Source organism: Crocodylus porosus, unplaced genomic scaffold (assembly GCF_001723895.1).
Source record: "Crocodylus porosus isolate Cpor-Errol unplaced genomic scaffold, CroPor_comp1, whole genome shotgun sequence".
NCBI lineage: Eukaryota > Metazoa > Chordata > Crocodylia > Crocodylidae > Crocodylus > Crocodylus porosus.
In genome coordinates, this window is record NW_017728931.1 from 88,642,749 (window position 1) to 88,650,891 (window position 8,143).

At 44.5% G+C, this 8,143-nt stretch overlaps 1 protein-coding gene across 3 annotated transcripts in view; it reads left to right on the forward strand.

Annotated features, from left to right (window-relative positions):
• Positions 1-977: 977 nt before the first annotated feature.
• SCAF11 (SR-related CTD associated factor 11) overlaps positions 978-8,143 on the forward strand; it is a 73,793-nt gene continuing 66,627 nt past the window's right edge. For 2 of the 3 annotated variants that reach the window (XR_002102541.1, XM_019543339.1), the window contains exon 1: positions 978-1,132. The gene's annotated coding sequence lies outside the window, so the exon portion shown is untranslated. The remainder of the gene's footprint in view (positions 1,133-8,143) is intronic. The other variant, XM_019543340.1, reaches the window with a different exon arrangement.

Sequence of the window (8,143 nt, forward strand, 5' to 3'; positions counted from 1 at the left end):
AAAAAAAAAAAAAAAAGGTTACATAAGTGCAGGCCTAATTAGAGATATGTCAAGTAAACCTTGCTTCATCTGCCCTTTGCTTCACTGCCATGTACCCCAAAGAGCTGTGAGCACACCAGGTTGAACAACTCAAAAAAATTTAGCCTTGTTCTTGCTGCAAGCTGCATAATTATTGCGTGCTTGACCCTAAGCTGCTTGGGAAGGCAACATGATCCACAGGCGGCTGACAGTCAGCACGTACCATGGGAGTCCCTGCTGTGGCACCAGGGAGTCTGCTGGGGCTCCATCACTGAAACCCCGGCAGCTGCCTCTGCGAGTCCGGACACACCCGTCACACGTTCAGATAGCAGCTGAACACAAATCGGTTCTAGAGCTGTGACGTGCTTTCAAGCAGTAACTGTGGAGTCTTTTATAGCTGGCAGTCACTTTTAGGGTGGGGTACCTACTTTGCACGTGTGACCAGCCTCAATTTATGGCGCGATTCAGGAGGGAACTTGTGCCAACCAGGTAAGGTGCAGGCAGGGCCGTTAGGAGCCCACCAGCAAGGGCCGAGAGACAGCGGCCACGCGCTGCACCCTGACACAAGGAACCGCGTGTGGGAACATAGCAGGCAGCTTTGTAACGTTCCCCGCACCCCGTGACGCGACTGGCGCATGCGCAGCGACATGCCTCTACCAGCGTAGGCCCCGCTTTGAGGAGGGGAAAGGGAGCCACCGTGCTGCGCCCCCCTACCGCCGCCTCCCTCTCATTGGCTGCCCAGCGCGGGCCAGCTGCCACAGGCGCCGCCGGCTAGCTCCCGGGCCGGGAAGACCTTTCCCACAATGCCCCTGGCAGCGGCGCGGGCTGGCTTTGGCGGCACCAGGCCAGTATCGCAAAAAGCAGGGGTGCAGCGCCGCCACGCGGCTCCCAGGCGCCGCGCACTGGCCGCTGGGACGAGCAGCGCAGACATGTGGCCGTGCCGCCGCCGCTGAGGAGCCGTAGCCGCCCCTCCCCGCCCGCCCGCCGGGGGGCGCCTGCCCCGGCACGGACACAGCGGAAGCGCCTGAGGCGGCGCAGGCAGCCGCTGCCGCCTCCATGTTGGCGGGGCCGGCGCGGCGCTGACGGGGCCGGAACCTGTGATCCGCGGCGCCAGGTAAAGGCGGACCGGGAGGGGGGTCCCTCGGCATCCCCCCACCCGGGACAGATCCTGCTTCTCGCCCGCCGCCGAGTTGGAGGCACCTGGCATTCGGCCCGGGCGGGTCCGCGGCAGCTGCCGCTGCCACGTGCCAGCCGCTCCGCCCGCGCGGGGAGGGGGGGCGCCGCGTCCTTCAGCCCGTGCTCCAAGCCTCGCTTCCGGGCGGCCCCGGCGCCGTCCCCAGCGAGGCGTGAGCGGGCGGCTCCTAGAGCCCGATCGGCGCCAGCGGAGCCTGCGACCCGGAGCGAAGTACAGGGGGAAGCTGAGCTGGGCTGGGCCGGGCCGTAACAAGTGAGAGCAGTGCTCCCGGCTCTCCCCTCCGGAGTCTTGGCCACCGGGATGAGCCACAGTCCTGGAGCTGCTGCGGTATTTACTCTAGTCCAAGCTGGCTTCAGACTTGATTGGACTCCCCCGTAGTTAGTTTCTCTACATGTACAATTATAATTGTCTTAGTATGGACTCTGATCAGTGGAAAGCTGCTTCAAGCTCATCTCCTGTGCTGTGGCAGGGGAAACTGCAATGGAGGACAAGGGAGCAGACCCCTATGCCTTGCTCCCCTGACCTTTGCTCTTTCTATGTGTCCTACCTGCTGCTTAGGCCCCATTGTACCTGGCCCCCCTTCCACTTGCTCTTTATATAGTGTTTTTTTATATTTATACTGTACTGGGGCACAAAGGCCATAATGAAGTTCGATTTCATTGTGAGGAGTGTTGTACTGATCTAGTAAATTACAGTCCCTGCTTAGAATAGTTTGTTATCTGAAACTTTAAGGGTTTCAAAGCATTAGGCTGGGAAGGGAGGGGTGCTGTTCATGTTTAGCTTGGATTTTTTTCTTAATGACAAATACAAGTGGCAGCCATGCTGCTCTGTCCTTCAGTTAACATTTGAATTGTATCATGGCAGAAAATTTAAATGGGAAGTCCAGCCTAGTATAACTTTTTTTTGTTTTTTTTTAACAAAACTGGATCCTTGCAGCAATCCATTAGGGTTGCAAAATAATTCATTCTGAGGCATTTTACAGTTTTACTGAAACGAATACCTTTTGGATTCCTGTTATTTTGAGATTTCACTACTGTGATGTTTACCTTTGTGTGTAGTACTCCATTTTGAGGCCATTCTTTGCATCTGAGAGAAGTTATGGTGTTCTTTTACAGGGTATGGAACTATGGTACCTTGCAGGGCTTGTGCCTTTTTTGTTAGCTTATGAAATATGAATACATAGCTGTACAGTGAATTAAACGTGTGTGTAACTGGTTACTGTACACACACACACGCACACACGTGTAATTGTGTGTGTAGCTATGTATTGGAGCACTGTTAATATATATGTGTGTGTACAGTAACTGATTATATATGGCATGATTAGTTCCTAGGTGGCTTGTGGTGGGATGGCCAAGTGTTACAGGCTGCCTCTGTGTGGTACGCAGCAGATTAAGGAGAGAGGGCAGGAGCAGAAAGCCAAGTAGCAAATCAGGCAGGGGAAGAAGGGAACTGGAGTGGCACTTAAGGAGGGATTGGGCTTAATTCACAGGATGTCTGCCAAAAAGGTTGGCCCCCACTGGCCTTCGGATTTATAATGGATCCCTAAGATTCATTTTATACATTAATAAAGCTGTTGATTTTCATTGTAGTAATGTCCTGTTGCTTCAGGTTTCTCTAAAGCCTTTTAGGTCTGAAAAAGAATTCAGTGATCTTAAAAGGTACGGGGAGGTCAAAGTTAATCGAGTATTACTGAAATAAAACATTTGCAGTGTAATTTACACATTTGGCATTTGACATGGGTCCCCTCAAGAAACAGCTGATTTTTAAGGGTAAGATAACTAGCTTATTGGAGTTGTGCTTTCTCAGGTAGTTGTTTTCAAAATATTTGGACCAGTGGAGCATTGTCTGATCCCAAATTAATTGCATATCCCTGTGCAACCTTGTTACTAAAATTTCATTCGGAAGGAAGACTGAGAGCCAGGGATTACTTACCACAGATTCTCAAATTGCAGTTTGGGGACCACTGGTCTGAAGTACTCAACAGTAAAATAAGAGGAAGTGAGAGTTAATTCTTCTTTTGTTAGTCCTGCTACTCCTACTTTGGCAACAATAATTAATTAAAGATTAGCAGAAACTTTAAATAACAAATTAACATTACAGACTAAAACTGACTATTCTGTTGGATGTGTAGTATTTTAAGTTGTCTTCTACGCAATTCTGGGGAGTCTTATGGTACTTGCAAAGAAGAAAAATGAGGTTGTACTTTCTTTTGTTGCTTTCTGGAATATATAGAAGATTTAGGAAAGAATGTTTGAACATATTTTTACATGTTATTTGTCCACTTAACTTTGCAAATACCAGGGATACTAAGTCTTGTGTTTCCTGCTTTTACTAGTAGTCTTCTTGGAAACAGCCAGAGAAGTCAATTGGGAATTGTCACTTAAGGCTTGCCTATACTATAAAACTCTTGCTTTTAGGAGTTTTGGCAGCAGCAAGGGGGCCTGTAGTACAACCCAATAAGGTACCAGCTGCCAAAGGGCAGCAGCTGTTGGTAGAAAGTGCAGGTGTGTCTACACGTGCTTTCTGACAACTTCCTTGTTGTGGAAGAAGTCTTCTGTAACTTGTGGTGCCACTGTTGCCCTGTTAGTAGAAAAAAGGGTTCTACCATCAGAAGGAGCTGTGAATATAGACTTGCTCATAATTTAACTGGTACAACTTTGCCAACAAAACTATGTAGTTCAGATCAAACCTTTGAAGCCAGACTGTTAAATCTTGAACAAAGTTCTTTCCTGTCAGTTGCCTTTACACCTGTACAACACTTCAGAAAGAGTTTTAAATGGTCTGAATAGAACTAGTGGCTTGGGTTTCTGTCATTTGATATTTCTGATGTCATCTCAAAGTTCTGTAGTTCTGAATAGTCTTCAAAGATATGCAGCGAGCACAGAACCTGAATTTCTTTTGTGGTAAAACACAAAAATAACAAAGCATCCTTTTCCCTTATTCAGACATTCTTTGTGATATTATAAAGAAGTAAATAGTTAACATTTCCCTTGCTCAAGCTGTTGTTGAGACATTTTATTGCAGACTCCTCCAGTAGTATGATTTGGTTTGTGGGGCTTGTTTCTGGTAAATACCCATTTTGCCAGAAAGTAAGGTAAAAAAACGCAGTTTGGACTTAGTGGGGAGTAAGTGGCGAGCCTTAGTTTCTGGCAGCTCAAGGACCACCCCCAAGAAAATTCTCTTTCCCAAACAGACCATTTTTAACTTTATAATAGAGAATTCTGTGTCAGAGGAGCATAATTGTCAAGCACAGTGTTCCTTCTAGAATTTTAGATGGGCCAAAGATACTGAAAAAGACCAGGGTGCAGAGCTGCTTTTGAGAGGACTGGGATCTTCAGCTTCATACCCTTCCATAACTTTTATCAATTGAGTGGCACACAATTTCAAAAGCTAATTAACATATTACAGTGCTTACTTATCTCCTTACACCAGGATTTCACAGTAATAATGGGGGCATGGACTACCAGGGGCAAGCCTGAGTCTGACTTATCTCCTTATTTCTTCACACATCACAGCACCCTTAAAAGAATCTGAGAGTACCCCAGGGTATCTCTGCACCCTGGCTGAGAGTGAGTGGTCTTCTCTAGGGTCTTGTTATTGAGGACTTATTGTTGTTCAGTTCCTTTCCAATTGGAGTTGATAGAAATCATTATTCACAGTTGCCACTATGGGAGAGCTTAGTGTTAGCAAGGAATCCAAATTATGGACTGAATTGACGGGTTGTATGCGCTGGTCTTGTTCACCTGAATAAGATAACGTTGTGATAGCCAGCTCTTCAAAGTGTTTTTCTATCGGTACTAATTCTGTCTTGGTCAGGTTCAACTTCAGTCTGCTGCTCTTCATCCGTGCACTGAACTTATCCAAGCACTGAGCCACGTGGGAGGTAGTACCATGATTGTATGATGCAAAGATAAATAGATGTGTGTTCTTCTACCAGCTCTTAGCGCTTGAGTTATATTCTGATCAGTTTCTTGTAGATGTTGAAAAGTACCAGAAGAGAATTTATCCTTGTGGTACCCCAGCAGCAAGGGATCTAGTGGTACAGACGTAGTTTCTCATCACTACTTGTTAGGTGCAGCCCTTGAAAAAGGATTTGAACTACTTTAATGTATTTTCTTAGACTCCTGCTATCTCTCTCGGGCAAGACAACAGTATCTAGTGGTTGAGAGTACTGAATGCTATGGAGAGGTTTGGGAAGATCAGGAAGGAAGTCTGCCTTCTATCCACCAGTTCCACTAAGGTGCATTGTATTTTGTATCCTTTCCAGGGCTGTCTTGAAATATTATTTTAGCATCAGTTGCACAAATTTACTGTTTGTCTTAGATTAGCTTCACTGTGAGCTTGCTCAGGAAAGGAAGTCTAGATGGTGAGTAATAGCTGACTAGAACTGATGTATTTGTCATGCGTTTTTTTTCATTATCAGTTGGACTACTACATGTTTGAAGAAAGAAGGGAAGATTCCTTCTCTGAATGATACTTGGCAAGAGTGACACAAGTAGTTTGACTGACTTTTAACAAGAGATGTAGTTATCTGTGTTAATCTGAAGTCAAGTAGAAGGCAGAGTAACTTTGTACCTATATAGATTAACCAAAATAGATATAGCTGGCATAACTTTTTGTGGGCTGAAGCTCACACTCATCTGTCGCTGGGAAAGGATGTGCACAAAGCAGTGTGTAAGAAGCACAGAAATTTGAATGCAAATGGCAGAATGGGAAGGGCAGAGGGGAAGGTGAGCTGCAGTGTGCGGAAGCCTCCAAAATCTATAAAATCTACTTTAATTAGCCTATAAGGTGTAAATTTGACTTGTCTTTTACTTAACTTAGCCATGCGCTTCCAGGCTTGTTAAAGACTTGCAAGTCTTGGGCTGAGCCTTTTATTTTTATAGTATTCAGACATTCCTGATGGGCAAATGTTCTGAACTATGTGAATAAAAATAGGCTGTTTGTTGGTGAATTGGTTTTATGTTATTTGGGAAGTTTTTGAATGTTGTGATCTTTTTTCAAAGAAGTCTGATTATTTCTTTCACAGGCATAATATCTGTGCTTTATTCTGTTGCAGGCTTCACATTCTTCAGAGTGGAATAGTTTACCATCCATGAGGTGGAATTTGGCAGCTTCAGTGGAGCTTGGAGGAGGGTTGTCTTGGCATAGACTTTGGAGGATTACTTATGCTTTACCTTTATAAACATTTGGATCAGAAATCCAAATGATTAGTAAATGGGCAGTGAAGGAACGTGTAAAGTTTGGGGTTTTGGGGGTTTTTGGGTTTTTTTTGCACATTGCTGAAATGTGTCAATTTCTTAGAAAGACAGTTAGAGGTCTTTCAGTACCATTCCTAGCAGTGTTGGTGAATGTCCTTATGAATCCTCTGGCCTGTAAAAACAGTATAAAATCTGTTAGACCCAAAACTAATAATTATTCTTGCAGGATAAGAGCGCATCAGTTACTGATGCAGCTAATAAGTGAAACTTCTTTGTAGGTCAGGAATTTATGCTTTGTCAACTTCTATTTTTACATGAAATATGCTCAATTTAGTCTTCTGTCCAGTTGAAATGGTATATATTGAGTAGTAGTTGTTGTGGGCATTTCGTAGGACTACGGTATGAATACATTTTGTTAAGCAGGTGAGCTAGTTTGTGTATACTGAGAGAACTAATTTCCTTTTACTATAGTTTACATACCAGATGTCTTTGAATTAATGTCTTTGTTATAGATATTTATCATAAAGCACCAAAGGCAATTCACCAGTATTTCTTGATAAATTCTTTCTAATGGCTGACACTGCTAACCATAAAAATAATAGGACTAACAAAATGTTTTGTTGGAAAACTTTTTAGATTGTGTAAAGTTAACACAGACATTTTACATGCCAAAGCTAAAGTTTGTAAGGTTGACCTGGAGAGCATCTTCAACTGGTATGCCATTCCTTCGCTGATCAGAACACTGGTTCTCAATTAAGGTGTCGCCTTAATATAATATAATATAAAAAACTCACTGAAGAGCTCAACTTTGTCTCTCCTATCTGTTATTAGTTGCCCTAGTCTGTCCTGTAGGGGTCCTATGTTACTCTGCACCCTCTTTTTTTTCTGAAGGACTTTTTGTTGTCCTTATTTTTTGTTGCCATCCTCAGTTCCATTGCTGCTTTGGCCTTTCTTATGACCTGCAAGTGCAAGCCAAATAGGTATATTCCTCCTTTGTGGCTACCTTCTGCTTCCACAGTCTCTTTGCCTCTGTTTCATCCCTAGGTTTTCCTGCATTTCCTTGTTCAGCCACGAGGGTTTCCTGGCCCCCTTTATGTGCAATGTGATTGTCTCCTTTTGTGACTAAAGGATTGTTCCCTTGATTGTTCCCTTTTGTATTTTTTTTCTCCAAGATTTGTCTAGGATAGCTTGGGTGTGAATGTTAGGGGCAGTGGATTGGGTGCCTTCCAGCCTTGTTTCTCCATGATTCTCTGAATGTTTTGTTCTGGTCATTGATAGGATACTGGATCAGATGAGCTTTGAACTTGATCCATTATGGCACTTCCTGTGTTGTCTAGGTATTGTCCATATAGTCCTCTAGGTGTGAATATGACTCAGTGCACATAAGATTGGATGCTTCTTGAACAATATCTATCCTGAAGGACTTTGCCCTGGCTGTAACTGTGTGTGTAAGAGGTGAGGCAGCCTCAGCTGCTGTGGTGAACGCACACAACATTTATGTTCCTCAAATGGGAGATGTAGCTTTGAATTTGATTTCTCCAAAGTCTATGTATAAAAATTAGTTTTACTGAGTCTCTGTTTCCTCGTGGTTATTTAAGAGAACATCTGTGGTTCTCCTGTGGCCTTTTGTCGTGTCAGGTGATTTTGTATGGGACCTCCCCTCCAACAAGTTATGCCTGTTATGCCATGGGACCTCCTATCAAGTAGAGCTGTCATGTGGTACTCC